This window comes from Dysidea avara, chromosome 7, assembly GCF_963678975.1.
Source record: "Dysidea avara chromosome 7, odDysAvar1.4, whole genome shotgun sequence".
NCBI lineage: Eukaryota > Metazoa > Porifera > Demospongiae > Dictyoceratida > Dysideidae > Dysidea > Dysidea avara.
Genome location: NC_089278.1, coordinates 17,275,194 through 17,298,760, shown reverse-complemented (window position 1 = coordinate 17,298,760; position 23,567 = coordinate 17,275,194). Strand labels below are relative to the sequence as shown.

At 38.7% G+C, this 23,567-nt stretch overlaps 1 protein-coding gene across 1 annotated transcript in view; it reads right to left on the bottom strand.

Annotated features, from left to right (window-relative positions):
* LOC136261074 (uncharacterized) overlaps positions 1-23,567 on the bottom strand; it is a 111,390-nt gene that overhangs the window by 5,373 nt on the left and 82,450 nt on the right. The window lies entirely within an intron of this gene.

Here is a 23,567-nt window from a genome sequence, read left to right as displayed (position 1 = left end):
GTTGAAAATTCTAATTTTGTTTATGTACTTGTTCATTAACTTTTGTTGTAATATATTATTATGACTGGTGAGCCCACGCATACCGCGAAAGAAATGGTGCTGTGTGCCCCAGCTTTATCAATTATCATCTGAAAAGTAAAGTATCCATTACACTTTGTTGTCAGCTATGTTACACCTGTTACACAGCATTACAAATCAAGAACTGTTCGAAAAATACCTCTGCAATCAAAGTAGCCACTACGAAAAATATGGACAATTTCTGTTACAAAAGGAAGCCATCATATGCTACTGCCAAATCGACACTTTTTGCTGTCAGCAAAGATGAATGGGACACAAAGGAGGACACTGGTAAGTCCATGAAGAATGCATTGTACATATGCAGTATGCCAAAAGGCACCTCTTGGGCCGAAGCGACGTTGAACAGTGAAAACACCAAGCCCGTGCCTTAGCCATTGTCGAGTTATGTTTGTCTGAAGAAATCAGTCAGTCACTTATTTACTCAGTCAGTCACTAGAAAATTCTGTTAAATATATATATAATTATATTTAAAATTCTGTAGCATCTTGTTGAAAGCATTTCGGGTCAATTTCAAGGCTTATTTGGGCTTAGTTTTGCCCAACCAATACTGCCTCATTGTCATCTGGGAAAAGTGAGGCTGGTTTTTGGGTGATGTTTTTCATGGGCCACGTCTACTCCTTTGTGGTCCCTACTATGCAGTACTATTGTACTGTATGATTAATCATTTAATTGAACTATGCATTTTACATTAAAATTTTGGTGAAGTCAAACACAGTTTGTCACTAGAAATACATATTGTATAACTTTTGATTACTAGAAAACTGTTTTGTTTTCTGCTTTTGTGAGCAATTTATCTAAAACTGCCACACTAAAGTCTTCCTTTGTATGTATTTAGTCCTTCTAAATTTGTTATCATGTCATTGTTTTACTACATACCGTTGCTAGATTAAATGGTGAAATATTGCTGAAGCACAATTGTTTAACATACACAAGTTACATATCAAGACACACGGTAGTGTGTCGTGCGGCCCAAGAAGTCGGCGCGCCACACAGTGAGTATATTAACAGGAAGAAAGAAAACGCAATTTTCACACCTATGTAGCTTTGTGATCCCTTATCCGATTGGAACCAAATTTTCTAGAGACGTGCCGCCCAGTTAGGGGAGTCTACATACCAAATTTGAAGAAAATCGCTCCAGCCATTTCCGAGATACGAGCGAACGAAATTTCGTTTTAATTTCTTCGTTTTTTTCTTCATCTTCATTTCGCACACTTCGCAAAATTCGCCATAAAACACGAATACGTGCTCGGATTGGGCTGAAATTTGGCACACTTAAAGGGCTCATTAAGGCGGATCTCCGTACCAACTTTGGTAGGAATCCGATGAACATTCACGGAGTTATGACCGATTATTTGCGTAAAATAAGGTCGAAGGTCTGTCACGCCTACAGGGTAAACCCCTTGGAGGAATTAGTTGAAAATTGATATGTAGATGGAGCAACCATCGTAGGAGTGCCTTTTTGTGGTTTGAAAGGAATCGGGATAAAGACCATGGAGATATGACACAAAACCCAACCTGTGTCAAAATTACGCGATCGATTTTTATGAATAAAAAACTATTAGTTTTAGTGTCTACCAGGCAAACCGCTTAGACCAACGAGCTGAAAATCAGTACGTAGCTGGAATAATCATCATAGAAAGTCCTTGCAGTAGTACAGAAGAATCGGATTACAAATCACTGAGTTATGATTCGAAAGGCAACTACGTGCAGCAAATGCGAGATCGAGATACTCTAATAGAACAGTCACCCTAATAAAGCATTCAGCTGCATTTATAATTTACTCAGTAATATTACATTGCAAGTTATTCTGTAGAGAATTCAGCTACAAACAAGTCACCCTGTAGTCAGATCAGCTAGAAGAAGGTACCTTATAGAGGGTTCAGCTACAAAGAAGCCATCATGTAGAGAGTTCAGCTCAAATAAATCACCCTGTAGAGAATTCAGCTACAAACAAATTACCCTGTAGAGAGATCAGCTAGAAGAAGTTACCTTGTAGAGAGTTCAGTTACAAAGAAACAATCATGCAAAGAGTTTAGCTGCAAACAAATCACCCAGTAGAAAGTTCCGCTATGAACAGATCACACTGTAGAGAGTTCAGTTAGAAACAAGTCATCCTGTAGATAGATCAGCTAGAAGAAGTCACTTTGTAGAGAGTTCAGCTACAAAGAAACCACCATGTAAGAGAGTTCAGCTGCAAACAAATCACCTGTAGAGAGTTCAGCTAGGAACAAGTCACCCTGTACAGAGATCAGCTAGAAACAGCTAGAAGAAATTACATTGTAGAAAGTTCAGCTACAAAGAAACTACCATGTAGAGAGTTCAGCTGCAAACAAATCGCCCTGTAGAGAATTCAGCTACAAACAAATTACCCTGCAGAAAGATCAGCTAGAAGAAGTTACCTTGTAGAGAGTTCAACTACAAACAAATCACCCTGTAGAGAGTTCAGCTACAAACAAGTCACCTTGTAGAGAGTTCAGCTAGAAGAAGTTACATTGTAGAGAGTTCAGCTACAAAGAAACTACCATGTAGAGAGTTCAGCTGCAAACAAATCGCCCTGTAGAGAATTCAGCTACAAACAAGTCACCCTGTAGAGAGATCAGCTAGAAACAAGCCACCCGTAGAGAGTTCAGCTAGCAGAAGTTACATTGTAGGGTCATTCCATACCAAATCAACAAAAAAAAATCCGGACCCTTTTCGATTTTCATGAAATTTGGCACAAACATGGACCCTATCAAGAAACTTTCTCACACCAAAATTTAGCTCATTTCATTGGTCTCCCTTTAAGTTATGACCACTCAAAGTTTCTGCTGAAAATTTTATTTTGCTTACACATCTTCAATAAAATGACCATAACTTTGCGTGTGATTGATGTAGAAATTTCTAGTTTAGATTTGTGAAATCTTTATTAAATTCTCTTTCAGGTGATATATAATATTTTATAATTGCTCAAAGGAAAAGGTCAAACCACAAAAATGTAGCTTTTTCCTTTGATCTTCATTTTCAAAAATATATATTCTTTAATTAAATTTATTTTTGGTTTACATGTTGCTCTAATACCCATCATTCACCACTGTGAGTTTAAAGTTGGGACCAATAGTAGATCATGAGTTATAAGTGTTAATGTGTAGCCTTGTAATCACTGCTGTTTGTATGGTATTTTTACAGTGTAATTTCTAATACCAATTGCAAGTAGCCTTATATTGTAATTGGTATGTTAAATATCATTTATGCATTAAAGTAGTATTGACAAGGGCTCACTACAGTGAAACCATATTAACAGAGCCGCTTTTAAAGCTAAGAAAGTTGGAGCAACAATAAGGCTGCCTAATAAAGGAATCACTGATTATGTTTTTGCTGTAAGTTCAGTGTCCTATAAAATAGAGGTGGCCACTATAACAAGGTGGTCTTATTATAGGGGTAGTTATATTTATAAGGGATTTACTGTACAACTAATGATATTCCAATCTATTCTTTCAATTTTACTTACTGTATAATAGTAATATTCAGCCACAGATAATGATGATAGTTTCCAATCTTATATGTGTGTATAATGGATGTAAACGACAGTTATTCATACATATGTACATGTAAAGTGGAATTGAAATGCCATGTCTTAGTGATATCCAAAGCTTCTTGGTATTAATACCTAGATAGCTGCTTCATATAGTTGCACTAGAGTAGAAATATCCTATTTTAAGTTGGCTCTTATAAAAAGATGGCCTTTAAGGTAGCCGCTAAGGTATGTTACACTGTATATCACTTTTGAAGCATACTTTGAAAGAGCAAGCCTACTACTGACCACTTAAAGGCCAACTTTATATGTTTGTACCTATAAACAATGCCTTTGCTGGAAAAATGTACACTTTTAAAACCACTTACTCGTCAGAAATTTGATGGAATAGAGTGGAAAGTTACCACCTGTATAGAAAGGCCACCACTCCATAAGGGCCAATTTTAAATTGTTGCTATACACTTATGCAAATGTATTAAGCAGCTACCTGCACATTAAGGCCCAGAAATTTTGGCCCTAAGGTACCTGACTTTAACTCCATACATCAACTGTATCATGATAAAAATAGCAATGTATATAGCTCTTCTATAATTAGAATCATAGAAATGTTCCATAGAAATTACATTGTAGAAAGGTTCACTACAGCAATTGCACACTGATACATATCTATAGCTTTAAGCGAAATACATTAACAATCAATTAAAGAAAGGGTCAAGGCAATTAACTTCAAAGTTAAATCAGAGCATTATGGTAAAACTTGAGACTGAAAGTGGTGCATATTGCATGACAGTCTCTACAATCATTCACATGTAACTTTGATATGCAATGAAATCTGATGCATTGATATAAGTACACAATTGAATTTTTGAAGGTATAAGTTGAAAAGACTGCTAATACTGCATCAGTCATTCATTACTACTTTTTAGAAAATCTCTAGTAGATTAACAATATTAAAACATTCATGCCTGTGTTAAGAACAAAGAATGCAGCTACATAACATCATGTTTTATTTGTAAGTGTTTCAAATTACAGTGGAACTTGTCTTAGTGGCCACCTGTAACGAAAGGCCACCTTTCTATTAAGGGCCAACATTAAATTGTTCTAGTAAGACATTTATACACATCAAACAATATAAATAGCCACCTGAATATTAAGGCCAAAAAAATTGGCCCTGACTGGCTTAGACAGTTTTCACTATAGCTACATTTGTGTATCAAAATACGTACTTGCATATCAACAATCAGCATTAAATGCTAACAGTAGCAGTAGCAGTTACTGTAGCTAGTGAAAATGTCATCAAGTTCAATATTTCACTACTGTATAATAGACTTGGCGTCATAATCAGAAACAATATATACAAGCTTGATCAGGGGTAAATTACTTGAATATATGTATTTAAGTATAAGCTTTTACTGGGTTTTCTTACAAAACATATTAACATTACTTACAAAACAACAATGTATTAATGATTGTGACATAGTATTATATAAAGTTACTTGCAATTGGTATTGCATCTTTGCATACTTGAACCATACAAACAGCTGTGATTACAAGGCTACACATTAACACTTATAACTCATGATCTACTATTGGTCCCAACTTTAAACTCACAGTAATGAATGATGGGTATTAGAGCAACATTTAAACCAAAAATAAATTTAATTAAAGAATACATATTTTTGAAAATGAAGATCAAAGGAAAAAGCTACATTTTTGTGGTTTGACCTTTTCCTTTGAGCAATTATAAACTATTATATATCACCTGAAAGGGAATTTAATAAGGATTTCAAAAATCTAATCCAGAAGGTTCTACGTGAATCACAAGCAAAGTTATGGCCATTTTATTGAAGACATGTAAGCTTCATAAAATTTTCAGCAGAAACTTTGAGCGGTCATAACTTAAGGTTACGGTATAGTCACGGGCAATCATTCAGAATTTTGAATGCCTATCGATACTTTTTGAGAAGCCCATAAAACCAGTCTAGCAGCGTGAAAAGTTTTAAATGAAGATGAAGCCCTTCATATTTAATGTTTTTATGTAGCTACAGTGTAGTTTGAGGCAGGTGGAACACTACAATTTGTTGTAGTAACACAAGTAAGCCAGCTCCAGCTGTCGCTACCATGTTTTTCCGCCGCCAAATACAGAAAAAGCTGTAGGCTCTATTGGCTTTTCTGGGGCATAGTGATACTGTATATTAAATTTGTTAGGTCCTGTGGAAGCGTTTTTGGCGTGTTTCTCCCAAGTGACTCGGATACAAGCCTTCAAAGAGCTTGTTTCACCCGAAAAACTACTAAAAGTTCAATAAAACGTCTATACTACCAGTAACATAAAAAATCGCTTCCACAGGACCTAGATATTTTAGTTGTTTAGCCACTTGTGTTGAAATTATAAGGATTCAGTAATCTGTTAGTCTGGTTTTTGGCGGCGCGTTTTTATAAAAGATCGCTCTATTGTAGACCACACACCCAAGAACAGTTGTTGTTCTATAGTAAAAACAAACAAGCACAATTAGTTGTATTGCTAACACAACACAGTTGTTGAAATTATTTATCCCTGCTTGGTTTAAAGCAAGTTTTGTAATTTGTTCCGCCCACGCATTTTAAACTATTCCGTAACCTTAAAGGGAGACCAATAAAATGAGCCAAATTTTGGTGTAAGAAAGTTTCTTGAAAGGGTCCATGTTTGTGCCAAATTTCACAAAAATCGAAAGCAGTCCGGATTTTTTTTGTTGATTTGGTATGGAATGACCCTGTAGAGAGTTCAGCTACAAAGAAACTACCATGTAGAGAGTTCAGCTACAAACAAATCGCCCTGTAGAGAATTCAGCTACAAACAAATCACCCTGTAGAAAGATCAGCTAGAAGAAGTTACCTTGTAGAGAGTTCAACTACAAATAAATCACCCTGTAGAGACTTCAGCTAGAAACAAGTCACCCTGTAGAGAGATCAGCTAGAAACAAGCCACCCGTAGAGAGTTCAGCTAGCAGAAGTTACATTGTAGAGAGTTCAGCTACAAAGAAACTACCATGTAGAGAGTTCAGCTACAAACAAATCACCCTGTAGAAAGATCAGCTAGAAGAAGTTACCTTATAGAGAGTTCAGCTACAAATAATTCACCCTGTAGAGAGTTCAGCTAGAAACAAGTCACTATGTAGAGAGATCAGCTAGAAACAAGCCACCCGTAGAGAGTTCAGCTAGAAGAAATTACATTGTAGAGAGTTCAGCTTCAAAGAAACTACTATGTAGAGAGTTCAGCTGCAAACAAATCGCCCTGTAGAGAATTCAGCTACAAACAAATCACCCTGTAGAAAGATTAGCTAGAAGAAGTTACCTTGTAGAGAGTTCAACTACAAACAAATCACCCTGTAGAGAGTTCAGCTACAAACAAGTCACCTTGTAGAGAGTTCAGCTAGAAGAAGTTACATTGTAGAGAGTTCAGCTACAAAGAAACTACCATGTAGAGAGTTCAACTTCAAACAAATTGCCCTGTAGAGAATTCAGCTACAGACAAATCACCCTGTAGAAAAATCAGCTAGAAGAAGTTACCTTGTAGAGAGTTCAGCTAGAAGAAGTTACATTGTAGAGAGTTCAGCAGTTTAGCTGCAAACAAATCGCCCTGTAGAGAATTCAGCTACAAACAAATCACCCTGTAGAAAGATCAGCTAGAAGAAGTTACCTTGTAGAGAGTTCAACTACAAACAAATCACCCTGTAGAGAGTTCAGCTACAAACAAGTCACCTTGTAGAGAGTTCAGCTAGAAGAAGTTACATTGTAGAGAGTTCAGCTACAAAGAAACTACCATGTAGAGAGTTCAGCTGCAAACAAATTGCCCTGTAGAGAATTCAGCTACAAACAAATCACCCTGTAGAAAGGTCAGCTAGAAGAAGTTACCTTGTAGAGAGTTCAGCTACAAACAAATCACCCTGTAGAGAGTTCAGCTAGAAACAAGTCACCCGTAGAGAGATCAGCTAGAAACAAGTCATCCTGTAGAGAGTTCAGCTAGAAGAAGTGACATTGTAGAGAGTTCAGCTACAAAGAAACTACCATGTAGAGAGTTCAGCTTCAAACAAATTGCCCTGTAGAGAATTCAGCTACAGACAAATCACCCTGTAGAAAAATCAGCTAGAAGAAGTTACCTTGTAGAGAGTTCAGCTAGAAGAAGTTACATTGTAGAGAGTTCAGCAGTTTAGCTGCAAATAAATCGCCCTGTAGAGAATTCAGCTACAAACAAATCACCCTGTAGAAAGATCAGCTAGAAGAAGTTACCTTGTAGAGAGTTCATCTACAAACAAATCACCCTGTAGAGAGTTCAGCTACAAACAAGTCACCCTGTAGAGAGATCAGCTAGAAACAAGCCACCTGTAGAGAGTTCAGCTAGAAGAAGTTACATTGTAGAGAGTTCAGCAGTTTAGCTGCAAACAAATCGCCCTGTAGAGAATTCAGCTACAAACAAATCACCCTGTAGGAAGATCAGCTAGAAGAAGTTACCTTGTAGAGAGTTCAGCTACAAATAAATCACCCTCTAGAGAGTTCAGCTACAAACAAGTCATCCGGTAGAGAGATCAGCTAGAAGGATCACCTTGCAGAGAGGTCAGCTACAAAGAAATCACCATGTAGAGAGTTCAGCTACAAAGAAATCACCCTGTAGAAAATTCAGCCACAAACAAATTGCCCTGTAGAAAGATCATTTAGAAGAAGTTACCTTGTAGAGAGTTCAGCTACAAAGAAACCATTCTGTAAAGAGCTCAGCTGCAAACAAATCACCTGTACAGAATTCAGCTACAAATAAATCACCCTGTACAGAGATCAGCTAGAAGAAGTTACCTTGTAGATCGTTCAGCTACAAACAAATCACCCTGTAGAGAGATCAGCTAGAAGAAGTCACCTTGTAGAGAGTTCAGCTACAAAGAAACCACCATGTAGAGAGTTCAGCTGCAAAGAAGTTACCCTGTAGAAAATTCAACCACAAACAAATTGCCCTGTAGAAAGTTCAGTTAGAAGAAGTTACCTTGTAGAGAGTTCAGCTACAAAGAAACCATCCTGTAAAGAGCTCAGCTGCAAACAAATCACCTGTACAGAATTCAGCTACAAACAAATCACCCTGTAGAGAGATCAGCTACAAGAAGTTACCTTGTAGATCGTTCAGCTACAAACAATTCACCCTGTAGAGAGAGCATCTAGAAGAAGTCACCTTGTAGAGTGTTCAGTTACAAAGAAACCACCATGGAGATTTCTGTAATCAATATATGTATTATATATATAATTTGTACATTTACTGATAAAATATTTAAAGTACATCTTCTTCATCTTTTCTTCTTCCTGTGATAAAGAAAAAGAAGATAGGTTATAAAGTCTCAAAGCCGGCCATAGTTGGGGTATACAAATACAAAAAGAAATGAAATCTAATCCAAAACAGCCAAGCTGTAAAAAAAGTGTGTGGCCCTAAAAAAGGCTATGGTGAAAAAAGATGTGAAATCCAAGGTGGCGGCCAAGAAATGGCTGTGATGGTAGGTTAATGGTAAAAATTTTAATAACGCAATTCAGGTGAATTTTGTGCCAAGACCAAGCGGCATCAAATTCACCTGAATTTTCGTTATTAAAATTTTTACCATTAACCTACCATCACAGCCATTTCTTGGCCGCCACCTTGGATTTCACATCTTTTTTCACCATAGCCTTTTTAAGGGCCGCACACTTTTTTTACAGCTTGGCTGTTTTGGATTAGATCAAGACACACGGTAGTGTGTCGTGCGGCCCAAGAAGCCGGCGCGCCACACCCGTGAGTATATTGACAGGAAGAACGAAAACGTCCTTTTCACACCTTTTTATCTCGGTGATTACTTATCTGATTGGAACCAAATTTGCTACACAGCTGCCCGCCAGCCAAGGGAGTCTACATTCCAAATTTGAAGGAATCGCTCCAGCCATTTCCGAGATACGAGCTGCCAAAGTTTCGATTTTTTTCCTTCGTTTTTTTTTCTTCTTCGTCTTTTCGCACACTTGCAAAAATTGCTATAACAAGCAAACGCGACCTCCGATCGCCTTGAAATTTGGCACACAGAAAGGGAGTCCAACGGCGAATCCTAGCATCAAATGTGGTACAAATCCTATGAATGGTTCAGGAGTTATTACCGATTATTCGCGTAAAACAAGATCGATTTGTTGTCATGCCTACAGGGTAAACCGCTTCATGGAATGAGTTGAAAATTGCTATGTAGATGGAGTAACCATCGTAGGAGTGCCTTTTGGTAGTTTGAAAGGAATCGAGATAAATACCACGGAGATATGACACAAAACCCAACCTGTGTCACAATTACGCGATCGATTTTTATGAATAAAAAAGTATTAGTTTTCACGCCTACTAGGCAAACCGCTTAGAGCAATGAGCTGAAAATCGGTGTATAGCTGGACTAATCTTCATAGAAAGTCCTTGCAGTAGTACAGAAGAATCGGATTACAAACCACTGAGTTATGATTCGAAAGCCAACTCCGTGTAGCAAATGCGAGATCGAGATACTCTAATAGAACAGTCACCCTAATAGAGCATTCGGCTAATTTATTTATTCCATTATAGAATTTTATTACATCACAAGTTATTCTGTATGGAGTTCAGCTGCAAACAGTTAATCTTATAGACAGTTCAGCAAGAAGACAGTCACCATGTGGAGAGTTAAGCAAATATATCACTATAGAGATTCAGAACATTAAAAGTCACACTGAAGAAAGTTCGGCTATAAACAAGTCATGCACTGTGTAGAGAATTCAGCTACAATTAAGTCACTCTCTAGAGAATTCAGTTACACAGAATTCAGCTACACACAAGTCACTGTGGAGAGAGTTCAGCTACAAACAAATTACCATTTAGAGTGATCAGCTACAAACAAAACACTTTGCAGGGTGTTCAGCTGCAACAAATCAACCTTTAGAGCGATCAGCAATGAACAAATCAACACAAATCTACCTGTAGAGAGATAAGCTAGAAACAAATCACCCTGTAGAGAGTTCAGCTACAAAAAATCACCCTGTATAGACATCAGCTAGAAACTAGACACAATGTAAGGAGTTCAGCTACAAGCAATCACCCTGTAGAGAGTTCAACTAAAACAAATCGACCTGCAGAGAGATCAGCTACAAACAAATCACCTTATAGAGAGTTCAGCTACAAACAGATTACCCTATAGAGAGATCGGCTACAAACAAATCAACCTGCAGAGAGATCAGCTACACACAAATCAACTTGTAGAGAGATCAGCTACAAACAAATCATCCTGTAGAGAGATCAGCTAGAAACTACACACAATGTAAGGAGTTCAGCTACAAACAAATCATCCTGTAGAGAGTTCAGCTAAAACAAATCAACCTGCAGAGAGATCAGCTACAAACAAATCACCTTATAGACAGTTCAGCTATACAAACAAATTACCTTGTAGAGAGATCGGCTACAAACAAATCAACCTGCAGAGAGATCAGCTACACACAATTCAACTTGTAGAGAGATCAGCTACAAACAAATCACCCTGTAGAGAGATCAGCTAGAAACTAGACACAATGTAAGGAGTTCAGCTACAAGCAAATCACCCTTTAGAGAGTTCAGCTACAAACAAACCAACTTGTAGAGTGATCAGCTAGAAACAAATCACCCTGAAGAGAGGTCAGCTACAAAAAATCACCCTGTAGAGATATCAGCTAGAAACAAATCACCCTGAAGAGAGGTCAGCTACAAAAAATCACCTTGTAGAGAAATCAACTACAAACAAAACACTTAGCAGAGAGTTCAGCTACAAACAAATCAACCTTTAGAGCGATCAGCAACAAACAAATCAACCTGTAGAGAGATAAGCTAGAAACAAATCACCCTGTAGAGAGTTCAGCTAAAACAAATCAATCTGCAGAGAGATCAGCTATGTACAAATCACCTTATAGATAGTTCAGCTACAAACAAATTACCTTGTAGAGAGATCGGCTACAAACAAATCACCCTGCAGAGAGAACAGCTACACACATATCAACTTGTATAGAGATCAGCTACAAACAAATCACCCTGTAGAGAGATCAGCTACAAACTAGACACAAAGTAAGGAGTTCAGCTACAAGCAAATTACCCTGTAGAGAGTTCATCTACAAACAAATCAACCTGTAGAGCAATCAGCTAGAAACAAATCACCCTGAAGAGAGGTCAGCTACAAAAAATCACCCTGTAAAGAGATCAGCTAGAAACAAATCACCCTGAAGAGAGGTCAGCTACAAAAAAATCACCCTGTAGAGAGATCAGCTACAAACAAATTGCCCTGTAGAGAGATCGGCTACAAACAAATCAACCTGCAGAGAGATCAGCTACACATAAATCAACTTGTAGAGAGTTCAGCTACAAACAAATTACCCTATAGAGAGATCGGCTACAAACAAATCAACCTGCAGAGAGATCAGCTACACACAAATCAACTTATAGAGAGATCAGCTACAAACAAATCACCCTGTAGAGAGATCAGCTAGAAACTACACACAATGTAAGGAGTTCAGCTACAAATAAATCACCCTGTAGAGAGTTCAGCTAAAACAAATCAACCTGCAGAGAGATCAGCTACAAACAAATCACCTTTTAGACAGTTCAGCTACAAACAAATTACCTTGTAGAGAGATCGGCTACAAACAAATCAACCTGCAGAGAGATCAGCTACACACAATTCAACTTGTAGAGAGATCAGCTACAAACAAATCACCCTGTAGAGAGATCAGCTAGAAACTAGACACAATGTAAGGAGTTCAGCTACAAGCAAATCACCGTGTAGAGAGTTCAGCTACAAACAAACCAACTTGTAGAGCCATCAGCTAGAAACAAATCACCCTGAAGAGAGGTCAGCTACAAAAAATCACCCTGTAGAGATATCAGCTAGAAACAAATCACCCTGAAGAGAGGTCAGCTACAAAAAATCACCTTGTAGAGAGATCAACTACAAACAAAACATTTTGCAGAGAGTTCAGCTACAAACAAATCAACCTTTAGAGCGATCAGCAACAAACAAATCAACCTGTAGAGAGATCATCTAGAAACAAATCAACCTGCAGAGTGATCAGCTACAAACAAATCAGCTTGTAGAGAGATCAGTTACACACAAATCAACCTGTACAGAGATAAGCTAAAAACAAATCAGAGTTCAGCTAAAACAAATCAATCTGCAGAGAGATTAGCTACATACAAATCACCTCATAGATAGTTCAGCTACAAACAAATTACCTTGTAGAGAGATCGGCTACAAACAAATCACCCTGTAGAGAGATCAGCTAGAAAGTACACACAATGTAAGGAGTTCAGCTACAAACAAATCACCCTGTAGAGAGATCAGCTACAAACTAGACACAAAGTAAGGAGTTCAGCTACAAGCAAGTTACCCTGTAGAGAGTTCATCTACAAGCAAATCAACCTGCAGAGCAATCAGCTAGAAACAAATCACCCTGAAGAGAGGTCAGCTACAAAAAATCACCCTGTAGAGAGATCAGCTAGAAACAAATCACCCTGAAGAGAGGTCAGCTACAAACAAAACACTTTGCAGAGAATTCAACTACAAACAAATCAGCTTGTCAGTTACACACAAATCAACATGTAGAGAGATAAGCTAGAAACAAATCACCCTGTAGAGAGTTCAGCTACAAGCAAAACACCCTGTAGAGAGTTCAGCAACAAAGAAACCACCATGTAGAGAGTTCAGCTGCAAACAAATCACCTTATAGAGAGTTCAGCTACAATCAAATCACCCTGTAGAGAGATCAGCTAGAAACTAGACACAATGTAAGGAGTTCAGCTACAAGCAAATCACCCTTTAGTGAGTTCAGCTACAAACAAATCAACCTGCAGTGAGATCACCTACAAAAAAGTACCTTGTACAGAGCTCAGCTACAAACAAATTACCCTGTAGAGAGATCGGCTACAAACAAATCAACCAGTAGAAAGATCAGCTACACACAAATCAACCTGTAGAGAGATCAGCTACAAACAAATCACCCTGTAGAGAGATCAGCTAGAAACTAGACACAATGTAAGGAGTTCAGCTACAAATAAATCACCCTGTAGAGAGTTCAGCTAAAACAAATCAACCTGCAGAGAGATCAGCTACAAACAAATCACCTTTTAGACAGTTCAGCTACAAACAAATTACCTTGTAGAGAGATCGGCTACAAACAAATCAACCTGCAGAGAGATCAGCTACACACAATTCAACTTGTAGAGAGATCAGCTACAAACAAATCACCCTGTAGAGAGATCAGCTAGAAACTAGACACAATGTAAGGAGTTCAGCTACAAACAAATCACCCTGTAGAGAGTTCAGCTAAAACAAATCAACCTGCAGAGAGATCAGCTACAAATAAATCACTTTATAGACAGTTGAGCTACAAACAAATTACCTTGTAGAGAGATCGGCTGCAAATTAATCAACCTGCAGAGAGATCAGCTACACACAAATCAACTTGTAGAGAGATCAGCTAGAAACTAGATACAATGCAAGGAGTTCAGCTACAAGCAAAATCATCCTTTAGTGAGTTCAGCTACAAACAAATCAACCTGCAGTGAGATCACCCACAAAAACGCACTTGTACAGAGTTCAGTTACAAACAAATTACCCTGTAGAGAGATCAGGTAGAAGAATTCACCTTGTAGAGAGTTCAGCAACAAAGAAACCACCATGTAGAGAGTTCAGCTGCAAACAAATCACCCAGTAGAAAGATCAGCTAAAAGAAGTTACATTGTAGGGAGTTCAGTTACAAAGAAACTATCATATAGAGAGTTCAGCTACAAAGAAATTACCCCGTAGAGAGTTCAGCTAGAAGAAGTCACATTGTAAAGAGTTCAGCTACAAAGAAACCATCATGTACACAGTTCAGCTACAAAGAAACCACCTGTACAGAATTCAACTACAAACAAATCACCCTGTATAGAGATCAGCTAGAAGAAGTTACCTTGTAGATAGTTCAGCTACAACAATTCACCCTGTAGAAAGATCAGCTAGAAGAAGTCACCTTGTAGAGTGTTCAGTTACAAAGAAACCATCATGTAGAGAGTTCAGCTGCAAACAAATCACTCTGTAGAGAGTTCAGCTACAAAGAAACTGCCATGTAGAGAGTTCAGCCTCAAACAAACCACCTTGTAGAGAATTCAACTACAACAAATCACCCTGTAGAGAAGAAGTTACCTTGTAGAGAGTTCAGCTACAAAGAAACCATCATGTAGGGAGTTCAGCTACAAAGAAACCACCATGTAGAGAGTTTAGCTGCAAACAAATCACCTGTAGAGAGTTCAGCTAGAAACAAATCACCCCGTAGAGAGATCAGCTGGACGAAGTCACCTTGTAGAGAGTTCAGCTACAAAGAAACCATCATGTAGAGAGTTCAGCTGCAAACAAATCACCCTGCAGAGAGTTCAGCTACAAAAAAATCACCCTGTAGAGAGTTCAGCTAGATGAAGTCACCTTATAGAGAGTTCAGCTACAAAGAAACCATCATGTAGAGAGTTCAGCTGCAAACAAATCACCCTGCAGAGAGTTCAGCTACAAAAAAATCACCCTGTAGAGAGTTCAGCTAGATGAAGTCACCTTATAGAGAGTTCGGCTACAAAGACACCACCATGTAGAGAGTTTAGCTGCAAACAAATCACCTGTAGAGAGTTCAGCTAGAAACAAAATACCCTGTAGAGAGACCAGCTAGAAGAGGTTACCTTGTAGAGAGTTCAGCTACAAAGAAACCATCCTGTATATAGTTCAGCTACATTTCAAGTCACCCAGTAGAGAGATCAGCTGCAAAAAAAATATCCTGTGGGGCATAATGGGCATGTAATAAATATATGTATATAATTTGTATAATTACTAATAAAATCAAAAATAATTGAAGTACTAAAATTCTTCTTTAAGTTCTTTTCTTCTTCCTGTAGTAAAGAAAAAAACACATGGGTTAAAAAAGCCCCAAAGCCAGCCATAGGCCGGCTTTGCAGTATACAAATACAAAAAGAAGTGATATCTAATCAAAAACAGCCAAGCTGTAAAAAAAGGTGTGGCCCCCAAAAAGGGCATGGTGAAAAAAGATGTGAAATCCAAGGTGGCGGCCAAGAAATGGCTGTGATGGTAGGTTAATGGTTACATTTTAATAACGACAATTCAGGTGAATTTTGTGCCGCTTGGTCTTGGCACCAAATTCACCTGAATTGTTGTTATTAAAATGTAACCATTAACCTACCATCACAGCCATTTCTTGGCCGCCACCTTGGATTTCACATCTTTTTTCACCATGGCCTTTTTGGGGGCTGCACCTTTTTTTACAGCTTGGCTGTTTTTGATTAGATATATATATATCAAGACACACGGTAGTGTGTCGTGCGGCCCAAGAAGCCGGCGCGCCACACTGTGAGTATATTTACAGGAAGAAAGTAAACGCGATTTTCATATCTTTGTAGCTCCGTGATTCCTTATCCGATTGAAACCAAAGTTGCTACAGAAGTGTCGGCTAGGTAGGGAAGTTCACATTCCAAATTTGAAGAAAATCGCTCCATCCATTTCCGAGATACGATCGGCCAAAGTTTGGGTTTTTTTTTCGTTTTTTTCTTCCTCTACTTCTTCTTTTCGCACACTTTGCAAAATCCGCCATAAAACACGTATTCATGCTCCAATCGGGCTGAAATTTGGCACACTTAAAGGGCTCATTAAGGCGAATCTCAGTATCAAGTTTGGTAGGAATCCGATGAACATTCACCGAGTTATGACTTTTTTTTTTTTTTTCCCGGGCTTGATGGACTGCTCTTGCCTACCACCCCCAGCACATAAATGGGGGTGGTAGGCAAGGGCAGTCTGCCCTTGCCTACCACCCCCAGCACTGCCCTTACCACCCCTCGGTGCTGGACTGCCCTTGCCTACCACCTCCAGCACCGAGTTATGACCGATTATTTGCGTAAAATAAGGTCGAAGGTCTGTCACACCCACAGGGTAAGCCGCTTGAAGGAATGAGCTGAAAATTGCTATGTAGATGGAGTAACTATCGTAGGAGTGCCTTTTTGTGGTTTGAAAGGAATCCAGCTAAAGGCCATCGAGATATGACACAAAACCCAACCTGTGTCACAATTACGCGATCGATTTTTATGAATAAAAAAACTATTAGTTTTCACGCCTACTAGGCAAACCGCTTAGAGCAGTGAGCTGAAAATCGGTGTGTAGCTGGAATAATCATCATAGAAAGTCCTTGCAGTAGTACAGAAGAATCGGATTACAAACCACTGAGTTATGATTCCAAAGCCAACTACGTGTAACATATGCGAGATCGAGATATTCTAATACAACAGTCACCCTAATAGAGCATTCAGCTAATTTATTTACTCCATTATAGAATTCTATTATATTGCAAGTTATTTTGTAGGGAGTTCAGCTGCAAACAGTTAATCTTTTAGACAGTTCAGCAAGAAGCAAGTCACCCTATAAAGAGTTCAGCTACAGATATATCGCTGTAGTGATTCAGAAGAATCAGAACAATACAAGTCACACTGAAGAGAGTTCAGCTATAAACAAGTCATGCACCCTGTGGAGAGTTTGGCTACACTCTCTAGAGAGTTCAGCTACAAACAAGTCACTGTGGAGAGAGTTCAGCTACAAAGAAACTACCCTGTAGAGAGTTCATCTATACAAACAAGTTAACCTATAGAGACCAGCTGCAAACAAGTAACCCTGTAGAGATTTCAGCTACAGACAAGTCACTTTATAGTTTATACAATGTTCAGCTACAAATAAGTCACTCTGTAGAGAATTCAGCTACATACAAGTCACTCTGTAGAGAATTTTGCTACAAACAAGTCACAGTGTAGAGAGTTCAGCAACCAAAAAACCACCTGTAAAGAGTTCAGCCATACAAACAAGTTACTCTGTAGAGAGAACAGCTAGAAACAAGAGAGAGCTCACTTAGAAGAAGTTGCCCTGTAGAGATCTCAGCTGCAAAGAAACCCTGTAGAGAGATCAACTACAAACAAATCACCCTGCAGAGTGTTCAGCTATAAACAAATCACCCTGTAGAAAGTTCAGGTACATACAAATCACCCTAGATAGAGTTCAGCTACAAAAAAAATCACTCTGTAGAGAATTCAGCTACAAAGAAACCATCCTGTAGAGAGTTCAGCTACAAACAAGTTACCCTACAGTGAAATCAGTTTGAAACAAGAGATTTCAGCTACAAACAAAGCAACCTGTAGAGAGTTCAGCTATGAACAGATCACCCTGTAGAGAGTTCAGCTATACAAGTCACCCTGTAGAGAGATCAGCTAGAAGAAGTCACCGTCTACAGAGATCAGCTAGAAGCAAGTCACCTTGTAGAGAGTTCAGTGACAAAGAAACAATCCCGTAGAGAGTTCAGCTACAAACCAATCACCTTGTAGAGAGTTCAACTACAAATAAATCACCCTGTAAAGAGATCAGCTACAAACAAATCACCTTGCAGTGAGTTCAGCTACAAACAAATTACCCTGTAGAGAGATCAGCTACAAACAAAACACCATGTAGAGACTTCAGCTACAAACAAATCAACCTGTAGAGATTTCAGTTACAAACAAATCACCCACTGTATAGAGATCAGCTACAACCAAATCACCCTGTAGAGAGATCAGCTACAACCAAATCACCCTGTAGAGAGATCAGCTACAAACAAATCACCCTCTAGAGAGTTCAGCTACAAACAAATCACCCTGTAGAGACTTCAGTTACAAACACATCACCCTGTAGAGAGATCAGCTACAAACAAATCACCTAGCAGTGAGTTCAGCTACAAACAAATTACCCTGTAGAGAGATCAGCTACAAACAAAATACCTTGCAGTGAGTTCAGCTACAAAAAAATCAACCTGTAGAGATTTCAGTTACAAAGAGATCAGCTACAACCAAATCACCCTGTAGAGAGATCAGCTACAAACAAATCACCCTGTAGAGAGTTCAGCTACAAACAATCACCCTATAGAGAGATCAGCTAGAAACAAGTCACCCTGTAGAGATTTCAGTTACAAACAGATCATCCTGTAGATAGTTCAGCTAGATACAAGTCACCTTGTAGAGAAATCAGCTAGAGGAAGTCATCTTGTAGAGAGCCAGCTAGAAACAAGTCACTTTGTAGAGAGTTCAGTGACAAAGAAACTATCCTGTAGAGAGTTCTTCTACAAACAAATCGCCCTGTAGAGAGTTCAGATGCAAACAAATCACCCTGTAGAGAGTGCAGCTACAAACAAATCAACCTGTAGAGAGTTTAGCTACATTTCAAGTCCCTTAGTAGAAAGATCAGCTGCGAACAAGTTATCCAGTAGGGAATAATAGACATGTAATAAATATATTTATATAATTACTGATAAAATCAAAAACAGTTGAAGTATTAAAAATCTGCTCTGTCTTTTTATTCTTCCTGTGGTAAAGAAATAGGATAGGTTAAAAAGCCCCAAAGCCAGCCTATGGCCAGCTTTGGGGTATACAAATACAAAAAGAAGTGATATCTAATCAAAAACAGCCAAGCTGTAAAAAAAGATGCGGCCCCTAAAAAGGCCAAGGTGAAAAAGATGTGAAATCCAAGGTGGCGGCCAAGAAATGGCTGTGATGGTAGGTTAATGGTAAAAATTTTAATAACGACAATTCAGGTGAATTTGGTGCCGCTTGGTCTTGGCACAAAATTCACCTGAATTGTCGTTATTAAAATTTTTACCATTAACCTACCATCACAGCCATTTCTTGGCCGCCACCTTGGATTTCACATCTTTTTCACCTTGGCCTTTTTAGGGGCCGCACCTTTTTTTACAGCTTGGCTGTTTTTGATTAGATATATATATATCAAGACACACGGTAGTGTGTCGTGCGGCCCAAGAAGCCGGCGCGTAACACCCGTGAGTATATTGACAGGAAGAAAGAAAACGCAATTTTCGCACCTCCGTAGCTCTGTGCTGCCTTGATGGAACAAGACGATTTTTGCTGTGGACATGCCCTCCACCTTCAGCACTCCACATTCCAAATTTGAGCGAAATCGCTTCACGCGTTCCCGAGATATGCGACTTCAAAAATTGGCTCAGTTTCTTCGTTTTTTTTTTTTCTTCTTATTCTTCTTTTTCTTGTCGCACACTTACAAAAACTGCTATAAAACGCGAACGCCTTATCCGATTTCCTTGAAATTTGGCACACAGAAGGGGGGTATAAAGGCGCATCTCGGTACCAACTTTGGCTGGAATACCATAAACAGGCAAAGAGTTATGAGCGATTATGCACGAAAAATAACACCAATATGTTGTCACGCCTACAGGGTAAACCGCGTATGGGAAGAAGCTGAAAATCGGTGGGTGAATAGGTTAACTATTGAACCTCAAACCTTTTGTGGTTTGAAAGAAATCGAGCTAAAAACCAGGAAGATACAGCGACAAAATCAACAGTGTGTAACAATTACGCAATCGAGATTAGCTAATTTTTAAATTTTTAAATTATATTATTATTATGCTTGCCACGCCTACCAGATAAACCACTTGGGGTAATGCTTTGAAAATCGCTGTACAGATGGAGTTATCATCTTAGAAAGGCTCTTCAATGGTGTAGAAGAATCATACTTAAAGCCACGGAGTTATAACACGAAATCCAACTTGGTGTAGCAAGTGCGAGATCGAGAAACTCTAATAGAGCAGTCATCCTAATAGAGCAGTCACCCTGAACAGAATTAAAGAGATCAGTTAGAAATAAGTAACCTGTATAGAGATCAGCTACAAACAAATCACCCTGTAGAGAGTTCAGCTACAAACAATTCACCGTGTTCAGACATCAGTTAGAAGAAGTTTTCTTGTAGAGAGTTCAGTTACAAACAAATCACCCTGTTGAAAGATCAGCTAGAAGATGTCACCTTGTAGATAGTTCAGTTACAAAGACACCACCATGTAGAGAATTCAGCTACAAACTAGTGACCCTGTAGATACATCAGCTAGAAGAAGTTACCTTGTAGAGAGTTCAGCTACAAAGAAACCATTCTGTAAAGAGCTCAGCTGCAAACAAATCACCTATACAGAATTCAGCTACAAACAAATCACCCTGTAGAGAGATCAGCTAGAAGAAGTTACCTTGTAGATAGTTCAGCTACAAACAAATCATCCTTTAGAGAGATCAGCTAGAAGAAGTTACCTTGTAGATAGTTCAGCTACAAATAATTCACCCTGTACAGAGCTCAGTTAAAAGAGGTTTCCTTGTAGAAAGTTCAGCTACCAACAAATCACCCTGTAGAGAGATAAGTAAGAAGAAGTTACCTTGTAGATCGTTCAGCTACAAACAATTCAACCTGTAAAGAGATCAGCTAGAAGAAGTTACCTTGTAGAGAGTTCAGCTACAAAGAAACCATCATGTAGAGAATTCAGCCGCAAACAAATCATGTATAGAGAGTTCAGCTACAAACAAATCTCCCTGTAGAGAGATCAGCTAGAAGAAGTTTCCTTGTAGAGAGTTCTGCTACAAACAAATCACCCTGTAGAAAGATCAGCTAGAAGAAAGCACCTTGTAGAGAGTTCAGCTTCAAAGAAACAATCATGTGAGAGTTCAGGTACAAACAAATTGTCCTGTAGAGAGATCAGCTAGAAGAAGTTACCTTGTAGAGAGTTCAGCTACAAAGAAACCATCATGTAGATAGTTCAGGTACAAACAAATCACCCTGTAGAAAGATCAGCTATAGAAGAAATCACCTTGTAGAGAGTTCAGCTACAAAGAATCTATCATGTAGAGAGTTCAACTACAAACAAATCACCCTGTAGAAAGATCAGCTATAGAAGAAATCACCTTGTAGAGAGTTCAGCTACAAAGAAACCATCATGTAGAGAGTTCAGCTACAAACAAATCGGCCTGTAGAGAGATCAGCTAGAAGAAATCACCTTGTAGAGAGTTCAGCTACAAAGAAACCATCATGTAGAGAGTTCAGCTACAAACAAATCGGCCTGTAGAGAGATCAGCTAGAAGAAATTACCTTGTAGAGAGTTCAGCTACAAAGAAACCATCATGTAGAGAGTTCAGCTGCAAACAAATCACCTGTAGAGAGTTAAGCTACAAACAAATCTCCCTGTAGAGAGATCAGCTAGAAGAAGTCACCTTGCAGGGAGTTCAGTTACAGAAATAAACTATGTAGAGAGTTCAGCTGCAAACAAATCACCTGTAGAGAGTTCAGCTAGAAACAAGTCACCCTGTACAGAGAACAGCTAGAAACAAGTCACCTTGTAGAGAGTTCAGCTAGAAGAAGTCACATTGTAGAGCTACAAAGAAACTACCATGTAGAGTTCAGCTGCAAACAAATCACCATGTAGAGAACTCAGCCACAAACAAATCGCCCTGTAGAAAGATTAGCTAGAAGAAGTTACCTTATAGGGAGTTGAGCTATGAACAGATCACCCTGTAGAGAGTTCAGCTACAAACAAATCACCCTGTAGAGAGTTAAGTTACAAAGAAACCACCATGTAGAGAGTTCAGCTGCAAAAAAAATCAATCACTCTGTAGAGAGTTCAGCTAGAAGAAGTCACCTTGTAGAGAGTTAAGCTGCAAATAAATCACCCTGTAGAGAATTAAGCTACAAACAAATCACCCTGTAGAAAGATCAGCTAGAAGAAGTTACCTTGTAGAGAGTTCAGCTACAAAGAAACCACCATGTAGAGAGTTCAGCTGCAAACAAATCACCTGTAGAGAGTTCAGCTAGAAACAAGTCACCCTGTAGAGAGATCAGCTAAAAACAAGTCACCCTGTAGAGAGTTCAGCTAGAAGAAGTCACATTGTAGAGAGTTCAGCTACAAAGAAACTACCACGTAGAGAGTTCAGCTGCAAACAAATCATCCTGTAGAGAGTTCAGCTAGAAGAAGTCAACTTTTAGAGAGTTCAGCTACAAAGCAACCACCATGTAAAGAGTTAAGCTGCAAAAAACTCAATCACCTTGTAGAAAGATCGGCTAGAAGAAGTTACCTTGTAGAGAGTTCAGCTACAAAGAAACCACCATGTAGAGAGTTCAGCTGCAAACAAATCACCTGTAGAGAGTTCAGCTAGAAACAAGTCACCCTGTAGAGAGTTCAGCTAGAAGAAGTCACATTGTAGACAGTTCAGCTACAATGAAACTCCCATGTAGACAGTTCAGCTGCAAACAAATCACCCTGTAGAGAACTCAGCTACAAACAAATATGCAGTGTAAAAAGATCAGCTAGAAGAAGTTACCTTGTAGAGAGTTCAGCTACAACGAAACCACCATGTAGAGAGTTCAGCTACAAACAAATCACCTGTAGAGAGTTCAGCTAGAAACAAGTCACCCTGTAGAGAGATCAGCTAGAAACAAGTCACCTTGTAGAGAGTTCAGCTAGAAGAAGTCACATTGTAGAGAGTTCAGCTACAAAGAAACCACCATTTAGAGAGTTCAGCTGCAAACAAATCACCCAGTAGAAAGTTCAGCTATGAACAGATCACCCTGTTGAGAGTTCAATTAGAAACAAGGAATCCTGTAGAGAGATCACCTAGAAATATTGCCTTGTAGAGAGTTCAGCTACAAACAAATCACCCTGTAGAGAGATCAGCTAGAAGAAGTTACCTTGTAGGGATTTCAGCTACAAACAAATCACCCTGTAGAGAGTTTAGCTACAAAGAAACCATTCTGTAAAGAGCTCAGCTGCAAACAAATCACTTGTACAGAATTCAGCTACAAACAAATCACCCTGTAGAGAGATCAGCTAGAAGAAATTACCTTGTAGATAGTTCAGCTACAAACAAATCACCCTGTAGAAAGATCAGTTAGGAGAAGTTACCTTGGAGAAAGTTCAGCTACAAAGAAACCATTTTGTAAAGAGCTCAGCTGCAAACAAATCACCTGTACAGAATTCAACTACAAACAAATCACCCTGTAGAGAGATCAGCTATAAGAAGTTACCTTGTAGATAGTTCAGCTACAAACAAATCTCCCTGTAGAGAGATCAGCTAGAAGAAATTACCTTGTAGAGA